This window comes from Neophocaena asiaeorientalis, unplaced genomic scaffold (assembly GCF_003031525.2).
Source record: "Neophocaena asiaeorientalis asiaeorientalis breed wild unplaced genomic scaffold, Neophocaena_asiaeorientalis_V1.1 scaffold86, whole genome shotgun sequence".
In the NCBI taxonomy this organism is placed as follows: Eukaryota; Metazoa; Chordata; class Mammalia; order Artiodactyla; family Phocoenidae; genus Neophocaena; species Neophocaena asiaeorientalis.
The window spans coordinates 7,093,176-7,114,497 of record NW_020175039.1 but is presented as its reverse complement, the minus strand read 5'-3'; the positions used below and the strand labels follow the sequence as shown (position 1 = coordinate 7,114,497).

At 41.9% G+C, this 21,322-nt stretch overlaps 1 long non-coding RNA gene across 1 annotated transcript in view; it reads left to right on the top strand.

Annotated features, from left to right (window-relative positions):
* The first annotated feature begins 250 nt into the window (after positions 1–250).
* The window catches only part of LOC112411882 (uncharacterized), a 47,409-nt gene continuing 26,337 nt past the window's right edge, over positions 251–21,322 (top strand). The window contains exon 1 of the long non-coding RNA XR_003005696.1: positions 251–455. This is a non-coding gene — a long non-coding RNA (uncharacterized LOC112411882). The remainder of the gene's footprint in view (positions 456–21,322) is intronic.

The window sequence follows — 21,322 nt, the reverse complement described above, 5'->3', positions numbered from 1 at the left end:
CTGTGGATTTTCAACATTCTTTCTCTTTGTTTTGCTTTCCTGTGTTTTGGCTCCATTCTCAGGCAGACTTTATTCAAGTGAAGGCAAAGTGCCTTCCAGCAGCATCACCTGATAGCTTCAAAAACCCTAAGCACTGAGAGAATGCCTCTTTTCCAAGAGGTCCAGCCAAAGTCCTAGCGGTGGGAGGAGCTCTCAGCGGCACACTGGCTTGTGGTGCCTCCTGTGAGGTAATCACAGTAGTCAGTGGAATAGGGCCTTTTTATTAGGCCAGTCTCATCAAGGTTTCCAACCCTAGAACCAAGGGTTAAGGGCAGCCTCTTCCAAACCACATGATGGCTCATCTAAGGGAAAAAAGGCTGTTCCCAGGGGAGGAGATGCCGGACAGGCACAACAATCTATGTCACTTCAGGTGATGGTAGGTGGACAGCGTGGGAAGATTTTTCATTCCACTCTAGGTGAGTCCGGGATCACCCTTTACCTTGCACAAACTAATTAAGTCTCTGGAACATACAAATGATACTGGGGTGTTGCCAGAAAGATGTTGGGCTTTGGAAGTAAATTGTCACATGGGGATGTAATTTGCTCAGAATTCGTATTTGTTCCTCTCCATGCCTCTGTCCTTCTTCTGTCTATATCTAGATTACACCAACCCTCCTTACTGTACCTTCATCCCCTTGCAGCCCACAAAGCATGTACTGAAGCCCAGTGGAGTACAAATGAAGCATTTGGAGTTCCTGTCTATTGGGTCTGTGTCTCTCCCACTGGGTAGCAGTGTGTGTTATATACCATAAAGCTGCCGTGTTTTCTAATACACTGTCTCCCTCTGGATGCCCAGATGTTGGCCTGATGGAAGGGCAAGGTCAGGCCCATTGGCTGGTCCCCTCTGCTTTTATAGGGATCCTCTGCATCATGTCTTCTCCACGGGACTCAGCCTGAAGCAGTGTAAGAGCACTGCACTGGGAATTTTAAAATTTTGGTTCTAATCCTGGCTCAAAAATTAACTAGCTGAGTGACGTTAGGAATGTCTCTGGGTTGATTTCTTTCTCTATATTTGATTATATCTTCTCCAAACTAACCAGTCTATCAGGGATCTTCATACTTTAGTAGTCATTTTGTCTGAGAACATGCTACTTTAGCTTTAGTTTTTCCTCAGAAAATTAGAGAGAATAAAGTTATCTCTTAAAATAATTTCCCAAGAGCAGATGTAAGGGAATAGATATAAGGAGCTATACTCAGCTCCTCCCCTGACTTGGCATGGAACTTAGACAAGTTATTAACCTCTCTGGGACTCACTTGCTGTACATCTGAAACTAACACAACATTGTTAATCAACTATACTCCAATTTAAAGTATAAAAATTTTAAAAACAGGGAGATTACAGGATGTCATGGGAATTAAACGGGTTACTACTTAAAGAGTGCCTGGGATGTAGCATCAGCTCTTGCTGTTGCTGTTGTTATATAATATAATGTAGAAAATAAAGGAAATGTGTTACATTTGAGGAGCTCATATCTGTTAAGTACTTACCAGTGACAGGAACTCATGTCCCATGAGGCAGAAGGTCTTATTCTTGGTAGATATAGTTATCATTATTACAACCTAATTATTTTTGCCCTTACAATGTTTGAAGATACCATCAGGCTTTCTGTTAAACATTCCTGTGTTCTTCAATTTCTTTCTTTTGCTATCATTACGCGACTAGCCATCCTCTACAGATATGTTCAGGCTTGTCAATGCCTTTCTCCGCACCCCCACACACACACCCAAATGAGGCACCTCTGACTTAACACTAGATGGAACTAGGCAGTGCTAAACCTATCACTTCCCTCCAACATACAATTACGCTTTTATTAGTACTGCCTGCGACTGGATTTCCTTTCTAGCAGCCAAGTCATGTTTTGGTCTCATATTGAATTGTAGCTAAGAAAGACTTGAGCTGTTTTCACAAAAACCGTTGGAAACTATTTTTAGAATTCAAGTCCTCTCCATCTTACCTAATCAATGTTACCTTTTGGGATAAATACTGGAAATCTGTCAAAGCCAGAATGAGGAAATTCTAACTCTAGGCATTTGATGTCAGTTACCATATTTTATTTACTTATATTTTAAAAAGGAAGTGACAAGGAGCAGTGGGACACTGAGCGTCATGCTGAACAGATTAGTTATGCCGTGATCTGAGATTCTGTCCTGGTCTGCAGGATTGAGAGTCATTAGCTGGTATCAACCGGGCTCTTTAGTCTGTGGAGCTAGGAGGCAATCGCTTCAACTCAATAATTTTCAAAACATTGCTTAGGTCTGTTCACAGGATTTCTTGGTGCTTGTTTGTTAGTTGTCATTGTTGTATCTGTGGGAAATGAAGGCTTCCATTGAACAATCTTGGTAACCCCCTCCCAACCCCCCAAATTTGCCTGGAATAGATCAATGAGTTTTCACTTGGATACGTCGCTTTTCCATAAATGAAACTTTGCTTCTTACCTGAAACATAATATTGGTGTTTGGTAGAAACACACCAAATACTGTTGTTTCCTTGTGGTCAACTATATTATTGTCAAAATTGAGTTTCTATGGTTCAATAAAAAGGAAGAGATCTCTGAGTTTAGATATTCTTCCATTCCTAAAGGGACTGAGGTGTAGAGTCGAGTATGAACTGTTTATGTACATACAAAAAAAAAAACCTAAAGATTTCATTATGCAGCCCATTTATCTCCATTGCCACTCCTCCATTGCCACTGAGGGAGGCAAGCATTTCCATTAGACTGGGAGAGGCAAGAAAAGGCCACCAGAAGTCTAGATTCTTCTGGTGTCTCCTGGCATCTTGTCCCACTTGAGTTCTTTTCTGAGCTTCCCAGATGTATGGATGTGCAGATGTACAGACTAGAGGGTGAGCCAAGATGAATCCGGGGCTAAGCAGGGCAGCTGGCTCAGCCTATGAGAAGAATTCTCACCCCAAAGAAAAGTTCTCTGCTGGGAATTTCTTTCACTTACTCACCCTGGTGTCTTGACCTTAGGGTGGGGGCTAAAATTTGAAGAGTCCAAGGCCTGGGCCCAACTTCTTTGGTGTAAAGACTCATAAAGTAAGGGAACTATTGCAGATATACATGGAATGCCTTAATAAGAGAAAAATATATGGTTTCGCTCCTAGAAAGAAGAGGGTACATACCCTGTCACCAACTTAAAAAATGTTTTCTTCTATACCTTTCCTTCCATACCTGTGTGCTTCTTCCTCCTTTGCTGCCCTTGTTGTGTCCTTGGGAAACCCTTCTCAGGCAACTCAAGGCCCCTATCTGCCATCTTTCCACTCTAGTCCTAAACTTCTGCAGAAACTTGAGGAAACCGAGGCACAGAACAGGTCATGACTACATTGCCTTGGAGACTCAGGGGCAGAATAAAATGAAAACAAAAACCTTCCAATTTTGACAAAATGGGTAAATGGGATTGTGGAATTTAGGTGGGATTTACGGGAAGCTCTTCTATCTTCATCTATATCATTTCAATGATTGTAATGTTAATAATGACGTTGATGATAATGACAGTGTGATAATAACATGAGTACAAGCTGAAGTCTACTGAGTGTGTGCTAGGTGCCAGGCGCTGCAGCAAGTTCTGTGCGTGGATTATATCGTTTAATTCCCAGTGTGGGATCTAGGTTAAATTATTAACAGCTTTTCACAGATGTGGTTGCCAATGTTCAAAAAGGTGAAGTAAGGAGCTGAAGGTCAAACAGCAAGAAGCAGCAGAACTAGAATTAAAACTCAGGCAGTTAAGCACAGAAGTTCAAGATCCCAATTATTGTATCTGGGGCCCTCTGAGTGTCCAGTCGCCTCCAGCCATCTTTTGCATCCACGGCTTCCAAAGAGCATCCCATTCACTTATACACCTGATCCTTCTTCCAACTCATGTGAATATGGGCTTGAACCTAGGGAGCTCTGGCCCAGAGCTTGGGCTTCTGATGTGAAGGACAAAGAAACCAGGAGGCTGATTCGCTCAGCCTTCAAGAGAGCCTAATTCAGTTCGCTAAAGATGAACATAGGAAATGGGGGGATAGCAAATGTGAAAACAGCAGAAGAAAAAAGGGCTTAAATTCTTAATGGTGCATTCATAGGTCACTGCACCATCTTGCTTCCTCTCATTAATCCTGAAGCTCTCCCAAGCCTCAGCTTCTTCTCCCCATTTCACTCTCTCTACGCTAACACTGATAGCCTCGATTTTTTCCTCTCTCTGGTATTCCTACCTCCATGAGAGCCATTTAAATACAGGGAACTTCCCGGTCACCATATTGTGAGATTGTTCTGGTTGTGGATATTGTACCAGAATAGGTCTGGAAATGAAACACACAGAGTAAAAAGGAGAGTTTAAATAAAGGCACTATTTATAAGATTTTGGGAGGTTTACGGGAAATCTACCAGAGATGGTGAATCAACCCAGGTCTGGGAATGGTGGGGTGCTATTAACATACCAAGGTCTGAAGGGGCTCAGGGAGAGCAGTGATTTCCAGAACCCAGAGATGACAGCCATGGCTGTAGTAGAGAAGAACCTGGCAGGAGCTGTGGCCTTCAATAGAGAGGGCAGTCACTGCCAACCCATAGCTCAGCAGGGCGGTGCCCAGGAAATAAATACCCCGACCTCTCTCCTCCCTCCTGTGATCTCCTGTTGGAGCCTCCCATTGGTAGAACCCAACCAGAGCCAGAAGACAAGGGAACCCAATAAGACAGTTCCGTAAAGCTTAGCATCCCAGGGAATATGCAGGGTAGGGAAGAGTAGAGAGTGGACCTGATATAGACAGCGGGGTAAAAAATTAAAGAGCCAGCATAGATGTTTGTATTTCTTTCTGATGTAAAGACCTCATGCTTGCTTTTATGGACATCTCACTTGAGTGCACAACAAGGTCTATAGCCTCTTTCTGTGGATTTAGTAAAGGATGATCTCCTGTCAACTAGGACAGATCTGCTACATTTGAGCTGCTTTTGCACAGCTGGGTCACTACAAAGGTTTCTCTAAGAACTAAATCCTGTGGGCTTTCAGTGCTGTGTTCTCTGGGGACTTCACAGCTCTGTCACCTCTGTACCCTGTCTGTTGACATTAGCTCCTCCTCAGGAAGGCAGGGAAGCAGAGCCCCTTACCTTTTCCTCCTGCACCAAGTTCCCTGGGGAGCCTGGTCTAAGGAAAGGCTGTTCTTTCTCTGACACCAGTGCCTCAAGAATGGGACTCTGGAGAGAGCCTGAGCTCTTACTCTTTTCTTCCCCTCCTCCTTCTCTCAAGAGCCAAATTGAATTACACCATCTTTTTGGCAACCTGTTCCAGCCTTCTCTAGTTAGAGCATAAACCCTTTCACTGTTCAAAGTGTAGTTCATCAGCCCACAGCATCAGGCTCACCTTGGAGCTTGTTAGAACTGCAAAGTCTCAGGACCCAGCCCATATCTCTGAGTCAAATCTGCCTTTCATAAGATGGTGATTTGTATATGATTAGTTTGAGAAAGATTAATATAGCCTATACCCAATATTAAGAGGCATGCAATGCCATTTTGACTTCCTTCAGAATTTATAGTAGCTTCAAAAGCTTTTTCAAGTAATGAAGGAAGCTCTGAAGTTATTGTGTGCTTTGAGATTTTTATATTACTATGGCATGTGTTGAACAGTTTATGTTTTTCAAAAGGCTTTCAGAGTAATTAACTCATTGATGTCTCATAACTCCATGAAACATGTAAGGTAGATGGTATTAGCCCCATTATCTATGAGGATATGAGGCATGATTAAGTAAGCTGGGTCATCTGCTAATGGAATGGATCTGGGACTAGATGCCAGACCTTGGAACTCATTTTGCAGCATATTGAAAAGAGCACACTCCTCCCTTCCCCCACCCTTTCTCATAGCAGTGATTCTCTACATGGGGTCTGCATTCCATCTGTATCAAACTTACCTGGGACAGACTTGTTAGATAAGTAGATTCCTAAGCTCTACCAAGACATAATGGATCCTCTTATGCTCTCCAAGACTTGAGAATCACTTCCTTCTATGGTTAAAATGGTGAGATTTAAGAGAATGAGGGGAAGAAATTTTAGGTTGATTGGGTTCACATCAGTGGGACTTAAGCCTGTGGAAGACTTTGCAGCAGGATAAGAATATTTTATCCCAGCCTGCCCAGAAGTTGAGAAGACTAGGTTGGGAGAGAGCAACAGAGAGTTGGTTAGGACAGCAAAAATTGGACAGACCCTTGGGTGTGACATTAAAAAGGAAGGGAATCAGCAGTGGAAAGAGGAATGACGTGACACATCTGCAAGCTGAGGTATGAGCAAGAGTTGGGAAGTGGAGAGATTAGGGAAAGTGGTCATCTGGGAAAGAACGACAGAGAAGCAGAGAAAACAGGAGAAAAGGGAAAAGAAGCAAAAAAGGAAAAAGTGGAAGGAGTGGAGAGATGGAGAGTGAGGGGAAAGGAGACAGATGGAGATCCATGAAAAGAGGGAGAAAGAAAGCAAAGAAAATGAGAATGGACACAATGAAATTGGGAAATGCTTCCTTTTGGAGCTTATATGTTCGCTGATCCAGGGTCCTGGGATCTGATGGTGTTTACCACTGTATTACAAGCTCGAGTTGATAAATCTGGCACATAAATGGGTCTGTAAAGCTCTAACTCCTGGGCACTTTACTTGAAATTTCAGTAATGATTGGATTCCAGATACAAATTTAAATGGCCTGGCTTCTTGTAAGTGTTTTATTAAGTCACACATTATAACAAAACTTGTGCATCTTGTACTTATCTTAAAAAATAATTTATTCTAACGAAATATTAAAAAGCAAGAAAAAGAGATGAAAGACACCCAAATTGGAAAGAATAAAATGTCTTTATTTTCAGATAATTCATGTACTGAGATTAAACAAATAAATAAATGGATGGAGGACGGCAAGAGTCAGGTTTCTCACTATTGCAGTGAGAGTTTACAGATAAGTAACAGGGAAGATTTGAACAAACGATGTGGTACTGGGTGAGAGATGGTGCCATCAGTATGAACTTATGTTTAGCTTTATACATATTTGTAATTATAGATATGTGTGTAAGCACACGTTAGTACACAAATATGCACTTCCTAGCTCTGTCCACCGAGAGTGTCGACCTAGAAGCAATGACATTCAAGTAGCAATGAGCATACCCAACACCCAGATTTTGATTTCTAATAAGTAGAACCAGGAGTCCTTGGAGGAATGGCTACTTCCAGAGCTAGGGGCAAGCAGTATACAAGAAGAGTCTAGAGCATCTTATAATGCCCTCTAATAAAGCCTCAATTAAAAAAAAACCCAAATCCCCAAATAAATGGGGGTTTACGAAAGGGACACAAAGGTCAACTGAAAAACTCTCAACATCCAAAGCTGGAACAATTTGAGCATAAAATAAATAAAGTAGTATCAGATTATAAACCAAAGCATAAGATAAACATCCATGAATCTATACTGTAAATAAATGATTGAATAAATAAAGAAATGGGGAGAATAGACAAATTTCCCATGCATAAAACTTCAAATAATTTATGCAGATACTCTCCCCAGGATCAAGAAATTAGGGCATAACTCCCTGCACTTTAAGTGTGAGCTACACATAGGGGCATCCTTCTAAAGTGTACAGCATAAACATGGGGAATCTCTTTGAGTTCCCCTAGGCTCCTATGAGGCAGACACTATTATTATTCCTGAGGCTCAGAGAATTTAAGTCACCCACTCAAGGACACACAGCTACTAAATCCAGCTAGGTTTTGAACCCAGGAATGTTAAATTGCTCAAACTGCTTTTTCCATTATACCACGTAGTCTCGAGTTATAACAGCACCACGGAAGAAAAGCCACTCAAGTGCTGCAGCAGGCTGAGAGGGACAAAGAGGAGAGAGAAAGGGGATGCTGCTCAACGATGGGCTTTTTACTCTTTGGAGAGGGCTGTGTGGTACATACAGGTTCAACTGACTTGGAAGGGGGTCCTATGAGCCACTGAGTTTCTAACGATGTAATCAGGAGTCAACACGTGGGCAGAAAGTAGGTTTCCTTTGCAGTTCATTATCTTCAGAAAGCTTTTCCAGCCTCCAGCCACTCTTCCACTCCAGCTCTCTTACTTCCTTCCTCTTCTCGGCTTATTTGGGTTGGCTTTTTTCCCGCTTCTCTCACTCTCAACCAGAGACAGAGGATCCAATGCAGGAGGCAGACAGACTTGGGCTTCAACCCACTGCCACTTGCTGTGTGAGTTTTGGCATGCTGTTTTATTGCTTAATTTCTGGAGATTGTATCATATTATGTTACATTGTGTTATGTTACAATCTTCTTGGTGTTACTGTGAAGGTTAATGAGATAGTGCATGTCAGATTTCTAGCAGGGTTCCCGGCATATTGCCAACACCAAGAGACTATATATATATACTGGCTATACAACCTTCCTGAACTCAGAGACTTTTGTCTCTTCTGCCCCCTTCTGTGCCATAATTCTATTCTTTTAGAAATGTTACTCGTGACCCACTTGTCCCAGGACTTTTTTGCCAGAGGAATCCATTCCATTAAACAAGCAGTCAATTTTTTTCACCCAAATTTCCTTTCAGCATACTCTTCCGATTATATGATGCCAGCCGGTTACGTGTACGTTCATCTTTTTCCCTTACGTACAAGTGGGAAGGGGAATGATGAGATAACGATGAGGAAGCTGTGGCTTCTACTCCTTTATCTATGTCACTTGGGCCAAACTAATTTTACTTTTTTGCACCTTAGTATCCTCAGCTATAAAATGGAAATAATAAGTCCTTTCTTACCCACTTCACAGGGCTATCAAGAAAGCCCAATAAGATATACTGTATTAACTATTTAGAAAACCTAGGAATGCTCTATGACTATGAGGTATTGTTATTCAAATATAGAGCTTCTCATGAGCTTTAATTTTTAGCTCTGTGATCAGTTAACTTTTGATATGGAGCAAACAACCGCAAATTCGCAGTGGCGTGGAACAATAAACATTTATTTCTCACACATCTGTGGAGTTCAGCTGATGTAGGCTGGGCTTGCTCCTACGTCTGGGAGGTGGCTGGAGTTTGGCTGACCAGGCAGAGCCTGGCTGAGTCAGTTTGGTTTCACACGTTTCTCATCCTCTTCCCAGGATTAGTGGGCTAGCTCAAGTGCGTCTTTGTCTTTCTCGGGGTCATGGCGGAGGCACGAGAAAGCAAACGAAAACATGCGTGGCCTCTTGAAGCCTAGGCTTGTGATTGGCACAGCATCACTGCTGTTAGCCAAGCAATCCACATGGCTGACCTCAGCAGTAGGGATTTTGCACCACCCGCTGTGGGAGAATTTTTCAGTTTCATGAGAAGGGGCCTAGGTATAGGGCAGGGTGATGACTGGGGACATTCATGCAAACCTGCCACACTGTGTTTCTTGCCCAGTGCTGGAACACGATTTTCTGGAGACCCAGTGGAACCTCAGTATTCTTGCCAGCAAGGATCCTGGGCTCAGGTGGAGAGACAGAGCTCATCACCCCTGCCATGGCTGATTGGCTTTAGGACCCAAGCTTAGGGTGAGATCGTGAACAACATAAAGTGAGCACCGTGAAGTGTGGTCTATGCTTCTAGTCCTACCCGTTGCCTTTTTGTATGAATTCAGAGCCATTCTTTTCTTTCCCAAGAATATTGCTTTCACATCAGTGGAAAAATATCATGACATTCTTTCCCACCTCCTTTCTAGGATTCCTTTAGAATCCTGTGAGTTCCTGAGAAGCTGATACGATACATACAACATATGACTGTAGAAGTCTTACCTGAGACCATTCCACTCTCAAGTCACGTTCGGCCCCACGCAAGTTTTCCTTTGAGCCAGTTTCTTCCCTAAGGATACCAGATCCCCATAAACAGATGACTGAAGCCACCATGGGTTCCCAGCAATGAGATTTTGCCTAGTGGGTTTATTTGTAAGTGACTCCAGAGAACTGAGCGAAATGTCTCAGAGCCAAAAATTCTGGGTTAGAAAGCTTCAAGCCAGAACAGCCTCTTCAAAGGAAGATGAGGATGAGAGAGAGAGAGAGAGGGAATGAGTGAGAACTTAATGGGCCAGTTCCAGGGTTCCAGATGTTTCTTCAAAAGGAATCTCCTAAATTATCTGATCCCTAGTTACACAGTGAGTGAGAAAGAAAATGGTCTACAGCATCTTTGATTGAGGCCACATGAATTTATTGAAAGTGGCTGTCAGGGAGAACTGAGAGGTGGGGCATCACACCCTCCGCCCCCACCCCCACACACACAAGAGCTCACTGCTGGTATAGTCAAATGCTTTTCTTTTTGCTCCAAGCAATTAAATACAGGGTCTGAAGTTTTGACCTTTATGTTATCTTCCTGTTTGTATTTTTCCTTTTTAAATGAAAACAACTACTTTTTCAAAGAGAGTAAAAGAGAGAAAAATATAACAGAGCAGCTACTGACTTGTGCTGGACTTAAATTTTCCCAGGAAGAATCTGTTCAGAGCTGTGAGTATGGGAACTCAGAAATGTCTTGCAAGTTCCCTAGGCATGAGGAAATATGCTCCTGTTAGGGTTGCACTGGAGTGCAACTTGAAAGGGCGCTCAAATCTTTGACCAGGCTTAGCTTTCCCGGAAGTCTCAAGATAGGAGAAACAATTTTGCCAACTCTACCCTCAATGGTGGGACCAAACACTCTACATCCGGAAAGATCCGATAGTTCAATGCTTTCTTTCCCACCCAGAATCATTTATTCATTTGATAAATATTTAGTGAGCACATGGTACTACTTACTAGACACTATGGTGCTGAGATACTGTGTCAGAGGTGAACGAATCAAACATGGCCTCTGTCTTCCTGGAATTTATCATTCAGTAGAGGGCACAATTAATTAATTAATTTTAACTTCATAAAATATCATGAAAGAAAGAAACAAAATTCAAGGACAGAGAATAGCAGGTACCTCTTCATCTAGGGTGGTCAGGGAAGGCTTCTCTGAGAAGATGGCACTTTAGTACATATGCAGGGACCTACATATTGAGAAGAAGCCAGTCACGTGAACAGTGAGGGATGAGGTTGCAGTGATACACTAGGCAGAGAGAATCACAGTAAGAACCTTCAAACAGTGATAAACATAATTAGCCTCCAACCACAACCTATTCTCCAGACGACACTCAGAGAGACCTTTAAAAAAAAAAAAAAAGTAATGTAAAAGTAGAAAGCACAGAATCTAGTAGTATAGATAATGCTATGATGACTTAGGTGGAGACTAGGGAGATTGAGAGAAGGAAATAAATTTTGGAAATTTATTTTGGTGATAGAATCAGTAGTTCTTGATGTGGGATTGGATACGTCACTGGATGGGAGTGATAAGGTAGGTGGGAATGCTGTTGGGAAGGGAGAGGGATTAATTGAAGAAAACTCCAAGGTCTCCCACTGTAACAACCTGCTCTTTTGTTGGAAGTATGAATTAAGCAGTCAGGGACTTTGTGTAAATAAATGTCTGGACTTTGAATAGTTTTAGACTTTGACCCCAAATCTGAGGGTTTAAGAAATTTCCACTTCTTCCTCTGAAGCAGAGGAGGTTTTGGTTTGCAGTAGAAGAGGCTAAGGGATGATGATTTAACCAAGGTTTTGGTTAGATCTCTCAGCTGTACTGGAAGTGGGTATGGGAACTCAGTACACTCTTAATACACATGCCCCAGGAACTATCCATGATTACTTCTGGTTTTAATGGTAGGGTCAGTCGAATCAGCTTGGTTTCATGAACATAGTTGTTTTCCATTTTCCTTGGTGAAAATAGAAAGGGGTTCAAATCAACACATGCAGGAAGTTCAAAATTCAAAGGAGAGACTTTAAACCTGCCTTAAAGATATGAAGGTAGACTTGAACAAATAGAAAGGCAGCCTTTATTTTTGCTTAGGGTGTCTCAGTATCTTAAAGATGTCGTTTCTCCCTTAGTTAATTTACACATTGAATACAATCCTAATAAAAATATTGTATTTTAAAAAATTCAGAGAGAAATTGATACTAAAATTTATATAGAAAAAAGGAACATAAAACAATAACTAGAAAAGTGTTAGGAAATGAAAATGAGCTACTATGAAGGATTAGCTCTGCCCCAATTCTAAATATATTCTAAAGTTTCTGTAATTACACCAGTGTGGACCTGCTACTTAAGTAGACAGACCAATCAGTGAAATAAAATATAATCCAGGAACACACCGTATACAAATAACATTTTGGTATATGGTAAAAGCTCTGATCATTGATAGGCATTTGAAAAAAAGATAAGATGAAATCTATACCTTAAAACATATACTAAAAAAACTTCAAATGTAACAGAGGTTAAAAAGTATAAAAAATAAAATCTTATAAGTTAGAGAGTCTAGTTAGAAGAAAACATGAGTAAATTAATTTTTAACATAGATCTGATCTGAGTCTAACTATCACTTAAAATCCTGCTGTAATAGTAATAAAGATAATAATAAATTGAGTATATTAAATTTAAAAACAACAACTTTGTGTGGTCAGAGCCATAAGCAACAAATTCCAAAGCCAAGTGACAAACTGGGAGAAAACATATCTATATATATAACAGATAAAGAGTTAATATCCCCAAAATATAAAGAACTTTTAAAATTGAGGGAAAAAAATCATTTTAATGAACAAAATATATGTCCAAAAGAGTTTTAAATGGTCCTGAAATATATAAAAAGATGTTCAGCTTTTCTCAAAATAAGAGAAAAAATTTAAATATACGAGATACCGTTTTTACCTATCAAAATAGGAAAAAAAATTAAAAACACTTAACATACTCTATTGACAAAGCTCAGAGGAAACAAATGCTCCCATTGCTAGTAGGAATGAAAAATGATACAGCACTTTGAAAGGGAAGTTGAGAATACCTGACAAAACTGCATATGTGTTTATGTCTTGATCTAGCTATCCATCCTCTGGGACTGAAGGTATACATCAGACAATATGAAAATACATATGCACACAGTTCTTCACTGCAGCATTGTTTATAATTCCAAAATACTGGAAACAACCTAAGTGTCTATACATACATAGTAGACCGAGTAAACTACGGGCTACGGAGCTGTAAAAGGGGGAAGATCTCTATGCCTAGTATGGAGTGACTTTCATGATATATTATTAAGCCAAAAAAGCAAGGAGTAAGAGTACACATGCAATGTATATCATGCTACCTTTTGTGTAAGAATGAAGAAAATATACATATATACAATATCTGTTTAATTTTGCCAAAGAAACAGAGGAAAGATAAAGCCAAAATGAATAAAATGTGTTACCTGTAAGGGATATGGGGAAATGGAGGGGAAAGGATGCATAGTGATGTAGGGAATGGCACTCTTTTGAGTATACCTTTTGTTTGGTTTTTGCTTTTGGAACCACGCTAATTTACATGCTAAATAAAATGTAGTGATATTGTAAATGAACAATATCATCACGCTGGCGGATGAGCACGCCATTGTATGTGTGTCCTTTGGCCCTGTCCTTGGTTTTCTCCAGGTTGCACTTTCTTTTTCCCTCCCAAAGGACAGGGCTATGCTCTTGGCATTCTTCAGAATCACAGAGGAAGGAAACTATGTGGTTGAGTTTTTAAGCAACTCATTGTCTAATGGAGAAATATAGCTCAAGCAGAAAACTTAATAAAAAATAAAATAAAACTTGCCTCAGTCCCACAGATATAACCAACATGACAGGCATAAGCTCGAAGCGCCACAGAGGAGCAAGAGGGGAGAGATAATAAAATATCTGGTTAGCAAAGTGATAGAAAAAACAGAAGTGACCGGAGTCATCTAGGGCTAGTCTTGGAATGTTTCAAGAAGGCAGCATGTGTGGACAGGATCATGACCGCGTTTGCCAGAGAAACCCAGAATATGATTGGCAGAGAAGGGTGAGAAGGGAATTTTTGAAATGGAGACAGAATATTCAATAACTTGGAAATAACTAAGTTTTTGTACACGGAGTTACCTACACTCTTACTGAGGCTGGAACGTGGGAGTGGCATAAAAAATACACACAGGAATCCAGGAGACTAAAAGTCCTAGAAAGGATTAGAAAGCCTTAAGTATTTCCTGGCAGTAATCAAACTGAAGATTTTTATTGGAAATGAACTTTGGTGGGATAAACTTGAATGGAGCAATACAAGAGCTAAGTACACAGTGAGAATTTGACTGGAGAGATATTTGTTGAACCGAGATGAGCCCTGTAGTTTCCAAGTGTTTATAGGGTGCCCATTATGTGAAGCCATTACACATGTGTGTAGGTCTTAGGGAACCAAAATGTTAGGAGAGGTATAAGACATAGAGTGACCAAACATGGAGACAGAGAGCATTAGTCCAACCCTTTTATTTACAGATGAGGAAACTGAGGTCCACAGTGAGACTGGCCTGGCCCAATGTTACACAGCCAGCTCATGGCATAACAAAGACAAACACATGGCTGGGTAGTGAGATTTGCCTTTTAGGTACATTACTCCCATTTTCACTACCCGGGATGGAGGAGGAACTGCAGGACAAAGAGACAGGATATGGGGAGGACTCGGGAGTTGTTGCTACCATAGATAGGACCAACAAAGCCTTGAGAAACGTGGATTCTACCAACCAGGGTGCTGTTTTGGTACGGGCCAAAATAATCCAACTAGAAGAAAACAGGCCATCACTGTTAACCTCTCGACATTGAGTGCAATTACTGAGCTTTTTAAAGAGCTCAGTACTATGCTAGACATCAACTGTATTGGTCTTTGCATCTGCAGAGCCTGAATTATTATATACGTGTGTGATGACTTAAAATTCTGTTCATATTATGCTTACCTTTCTCTTTGGTGAATATTGTTGGAGTCGTTCAATGCTAGGGTTTCCTCTACAATTTTCCCACTAGCCCATCATGCTCTTCTCTCTGGCCCTGTCCTTACCCATTCTCAATGCGTTTCTTGCAGCAGGCTGTGTGTTTGTGACTGTGTTATGTGTGTGAGCAGGAGCTAGTGTTCATACACATAGCTGACATGAAAACAGTTTTTGTGCAAACAGTACCCACACTTGGCTCAGTCCTATAAAATTTGGCCCTGGAGTCTGTGCCCTCCATCACTCATCCATCTACCTCCCCACAAGCAGAAGAACCCAGCTCCAAGAGCACCTTCTGCACAAGCTCTCCAAGTATCTTTCCCATTTTGAGGTGTCAAGATGTAGTGAAAAGTGCATGGGTTTGGAATCACACTGATCTGGTTTCCATTCCTGGCTCTACCCATTTTTTACTCTATGGGGTTGTTGCCAGTCTTAGGGACGAACACATGGGGAAGCTCCTAACTGCAGTGACTTTGACACTGTGAGGTGAGAAAGAAACTGAGTCCCTTATTTATCCCATTTCCTGTGGCTTAACTTGTCAGAGGTAAAGATTAGTAGATCTAAATTTAGATTACTGACCCCCTACATGTAGGTCTCACACACACACACACACACAAACAGTGCTGGAACATCTTCAGTTTCCCCTTCCAGATCTATTCTACACTTTACGGAAGCTGACCTTATGGCCTACATCAATGCTCTCTCCTGTCCTCTGGCTTCCATTAAATTCAGGAAATAGGGAACCTCGGCGAGTGACTGAGGGATAGAGAGGAGTTGTAGTATTTGTTCCTGTGATATCCCCTCCTTGTGGGTCAACATGAGCCATTTGTGTCCTTTGGCAGAAGGTCAATTTCTAGTAAGTCAACCTCTCCACACAGCTCTCTCAGTGCTATGATACACTGAATGCTACGGAATACTCAGGGTTCTTTGAATAAAACTTCCTGGAAGAATTATGGGAGATGTGCTAAGAAGCAGGTGAGAGTTTGATTGACCTGGTTGTTGTGAACACCATGGGAATGCATTCCTGAACCTTCCATTTGCCTCCAACTCAGAATAACTGCTCAGTAATAAGTCTGCTATTAACATGAGATTCTGGAGGGCCACAAATCACTTTGGGAATCTCACGTAAGCTATAAAGCTTCTCCCTAAGAAAAACCTACATGCTTAATTCTGCATGCAATTTTAGGACTTCACAGATCCCCAAAGGCCATTTATGACCCGCAGGGGTTAAAGACTTGTGTTCTAAGTAAAAAAACAAACAAACAAAAAATATGCACAGCTTCTCATGTAAGCTATAAAGCTTCTCCCTAAGAAAAACCTACATGCTTAATTCTGCATGCAATTTTAGGACTTCACAGATCCCCAAAGGCCATTTATGACCCGCAGGGGTTAAAGACTGTGTTCTAAGTAAAAAAACAAACAAAAAAAATCTGCACAGCCCCTGGGATTCTCCAGAGAATGGCTTGCATCCTTTATTAACTCATGGAATTTGTTACATTACCTCTACATCTGAGCATATGGTTCTATGTTTCTTCATTTCCACTTGGATTTTCCACCCTTGAGTTTAAATTCTATGCACCAGGAGGTCACCCTTTCTAAGGTCATGTGTCCACCTCTCAAACTCTGTCTTGCATTGAGGCTTTGAGGGTGGACCATCAAAGTATAAAGGAAGAGGTTAGCACTAATTGGAGACCTTCCTAGACTTTGTGCTACTATAAAGGTTTCTTTCCTTATTATCTAAGAGGTCTGGATTTGCATTTCTGAAAACAACTGTGTGCTTTGGAAAATAGCCACTCCCACTTTGTTCCTCTTTGGTATCTCTCCTCCTAAGCGACTTTCCAGGATAACATAAAGTGAGCGAGCGGTTTGTGGGAACAAAACAAAGAACTGCAGTACTAGCATTTACACAGCTCAAGGGATAAAGAGTGAAGTTTAGGTAACGTTCAGCTCTTTAACCTAACAGAGACATAGAATCAATAGACAGAGACCATGTCTGCGTTTGTAATCCATCGTATCCCCAGCAGCTAGGCTTTGCATGGCACATGGCTGCCACTCAATGACATTTGTTGAGTCAATGAATGAATAAATGAATGAATCAGAGAGTTTTAGCATCTAAGCAAACTTTGAAGGTGACCTAATCCAGTCTTTTCTCTGATGCTTAAATGGTCTCCATCCCCCAATCCATATTTATCAAATGCTTCCTATGTCCAGGGAATCTGGAGATTACCAAAATAAAACATATGCCTACCATGCCCTCAAAAATTAATAATCTACTGGGGATAAGATATACAAATGAGTGTAATGTGAGAGAGAAAGCAAAAGGAAAAATATCTGCTCTTAGTTGTTAGTCCACAATTGTTCTAAAAGTTTCAGTTATGGAGAACTTTCACTCCTAATAAAAGTCAATATGCATTGAGGGCTTATAATCCACTAAACACATGATATCATTATAATATTTATGTTCAGGTATATATTGCTATGGTGCCCATTTTACAGTGAGGAAACTGGGCTCAGAGAGGTTAAGTAACTTATTCAAGGTTGCAGAGCTTGTAAGAGGCAGATTTATTGCTAGAAAGATCTTGATGTTGCAATGAAATGTTTCTCTCCTTACTTTCCTTTTGGAACTAACTCCACTCTCCCAGGCCACAGAGACCAAGGCTTTCATTATTGAAAAACCAATTAATGAGTTACATTGCATCAAGTTAGTTTAACAGCCAGTAATTCCTTATTGTAATTATAGTTCAGGCTGCTACCATTTTCACCACAATTATGGGTCCATACAGACTTTCCTCTCTAGTTCACTGCTTTCTTTCTCCCTGATTCTACCCCCAACCCCTAGAGATACTATGCTGAGTACTGATGCTGCTGCAACCTGGCAATTTTTCTGTTTTCTGACTCATTTGCCTCAAAGCCTCAGTGCATCTCATGCCTTTGGGTTTGTGGCCCTTTTCTCTCTTGTTCGAATCACTGTTTATCTGGTTTTCTTTTTGCTCACTCATCCACTTAACAAATATTTGCTATGGGTTGCAAGCCCACTGGCTTAGCAGACACTGTTCTGGTAATGGGTGTACAAAGAGGGAGGAAAGACAAAATTCCTGCCTCCAAAGAGATTACAGTCTAGTTTGGAAGCCAGACATACACACAATTATAAAACAATATTATTAAAGAAATGTGCCAGGTATCATGTATGACAAAAGGGTATCCTTTAAGTCAGTTCCAAGAATGTTAGGAAAGTCTTCACAGAGGAGATAGCATTTAGGTGTAGATCTGATGGAGGTTGAGAAGTCTTCTGGACGGTGGAGGTAGGACATTCCAGAGAGAGGAGACATCATGTACGAAGCCTTTAGGTGTGAGGCAGCCTGTGACAGAGCACAGTGAGTTCAGGCACTTGGAGGAGCTGGGTTTGGGGGAAACACAGAGAAATCTGGGAGCATAGCCTGGAGAGGTTGGCAGGGCTACCTTGCAAAGGGCTGTTTTTCCATGCAGAAGGGCTAACTTTGACTCTGTAGAGCCTCTGAAAGATTTTTAAGCAGCCTATTGTTAAGATTATCTTATATTTTATAGAGTTCACTCTTTTGGTCCAAGAGTGAGGATAAAATAAAGGAAATGAGAGTGAAGACATGGGACCAATATTGCAATTATTCCAATAATTATTTCAATAATTATTAGAAATTGTTCCAATAATCCCCGTAAAAAATGATAAGAACCCTAAAGTGAGCAGAGAAATAGAGATAAGGGTGGGTGAAACAAACAATTTGAGAGACGTTTAAGAGTATCTTAGTCCAGGCTGTTATAACAAATTACCATAGACTGGATGGCAATAAACATTTGTTTCTCATAGTTTTGAAGGCTGGGAAGTCAAGGAGCCAGCACATCTGGAGTCTGGTGAGAGCCTGCTTCCTGGTTGTTGCCTTCTCCCTGCGTCCTTACATGAAGGAGAGTGAGAGAAGGCTGATTTTCTTCTTAGAAGGGCACTGATTTCATCATGAGGGCTCCACCTTCATAATCTAATTACCTCCCAAAGGCCTCATCTCCAAATACCACCATATTGAGGATTAAGCTTTCAATATGCATTTTGGAGGGACACAAACATTCAGCCCATAGCAAAGAGGGAGATGCAATAAGATTTGTTTACCAATTAAATATGGGGCGTTAAGAAGGAAGTTTAGGAAAAGACAAGGATTCCCATTTGGGGCAGTTATAAATCTACTGGCTACAGCATAGGAGGGGAATAAAATTTGAGGGACAGGAGGGATACACAATAAGTTTGCTATTTGTCATGTGAAGTTTAACCTCGTGTCATCTGGTGGTGATTTTCAGGAGATGCTGGTGCACACGGGAGGAGAGTGGTCTGGGCGGGAGATTTAGACGTCATGGTCATCGCACACGGAGGCGGCTGCAGTCATGGATTTGGTTGGGTGATTCAGTGCAAAATACATAGTAAGGAGAGAAGGTGGCTGAGGTTAGAGCCCCGGGAAGCCATGCAAATGTAGGGAAAGTGATGAGCATGTATAGGGAACTGAAAAGTGTAGCCAGTGGTGGAAGAAAAATCAGGGGTGAGGTACCTCACAAGAGCCAACAGAGGAGAGTTTCAGGGGTCATGAGTCCTAACGGTGTCACAGGCTCCAGAGAGGCTCAGCGGGCAAGGACTCAAAGCACTCTTTGAATTTGATAATAACATCATTACTGCCTGTATTAGTGTGCTAGGGCTGCCATACAAAGTACAACAGACTGGGTGGTAAACAACAGAAATTCATTGTCTTATAGTTCTGGAGGTGGGAAGTCCAAGATCAAGGCACTGGCAGGGTTGGTTTCTCCTGAAGCCTCTCTCTTTGGCTTGCAGATGGCCATTTCTTGGTCGCACTCTTGCATGTCTTTTCCTCTTGGCGCAGGCACTCCTGACGCTTCCTCCTCTTCTTATAAGGACACCAGTCCTACTGGGTTAGGGCCCTACCTTTATGATCTCATTTTAACTTATTTACCCTTTGGAAGGCCCTATCTCCAAATACAGCCACATTCTGAGGAACTGAGATGTTCCAGTACATTCCAGTAAAACAAATAATAGAATTTTGTTTGGGGGACACAATTCAGTTCATTACAGTGCCCTTGGCTGGAACCCTTTCAGTGTAATGGTAGGGACTAAAGGTAGATTACTATGGATTGGAGAGGCAAGAGTGGGTAAGCGCAAGGCATCAGTGCGTGAAGACTGCTCCTGGAAGGCTGGCTAGAAAGTAGAGCAGAGACCTGCAATCACAGCCCAGCAAGGGTGGAGGGGCAAGACTTAAGAATATTTATATACAGAGGGAAGAAGTAGAAAATAGAGATTGTAAACAGAAGAGAGGGAGGAAAAGTTTTCTAGTGTGAGATTCTCAAGGAGGCAAAAGGGCCTAGGATAGGGTGGGGGAAGGGATGCCTCTTTTGATCTTTGTCTTTATCTACCTTTGTCTTTCTTCTGAATTGGTCCTTCTATCCTTTTCTTCCACTTTCCTTCTTCTTTCACATTTCTGTGCAAGGTAGTGTGCAAATAAGGGCTGGCACACGTGCATGTTCACCTGTGTGCGCACCCACTTGTATGCACAAATATCCATGGTGGACCCGTGTGTACTCACACGAACAAGACTGAAATAATTTCATTCAAATCACATTATTCCAGTTTCCAGATTGTAACCCTGTTGAGGAGCAGGCAAGACATTCTTGTAGGACGATGTCTGACCTCAGGGAGAAAGACATGCCCCCCACCCGTCCAACCAATGATGTCTGCTCCCAACTGGGGAGCCTCTGCCCCTCGCTGCCATGAAGCAAGAGGACAGGTTTGGTCAGGTGTGGCATCATCTTCCTATCTCCTAGGTACACGCAAGGAATGAGGGGTCTGTACTGTCAGATGGGGAGAATCAAGGGCTCTCCCGCCAAGCATGGGAAGGGGAGGAGTGAATGGCAGTTGGAGTGCTGTCTGCCCACCACCCTCAGTGGCACCAGGGGGCACAGCATGTTGGGGCTCTGACCCAGTTTCCACTTGGCTAGTTGACTGGAAACAGCTGCTCACTGGGCTGTTGGATTCTTTCTGAAGAACAGGGAAGAACGGTGGTTTGGGGTAGATGGGGCCTGGTTGGGCAAGAAAGTCAGAAGCGAACACCGGCCCAGTATTTCCAGCACCAAAGAAGGGCCCCATCGAGAGGCATGGGCCGACCACCCCAAATGTGGGGAGAAGAAACAGGAAATTAGAAAAAGACACAAGCACTAAAAAAGCTGAAGCACTCCTTAAAACCCCCTTAGATAAACAGATCATCTTCTCGTAGAATGAGGTAGAAACCTTGCCCCGGCGAGTAGGAAATATGGCGGGCAGCCCCTTGTGTCTGGCTAGTTTTCTCCTCACGTGGATATCCTGATGCTAACTCCCTTTTCAGGGTGCTCCTCAAGAGGTCTGACCTCTTCCCTCTCATCTTTAAAAGCCTCTTTCAGCCGTTATATGGTTCCCAAGTCCAGCAGAGT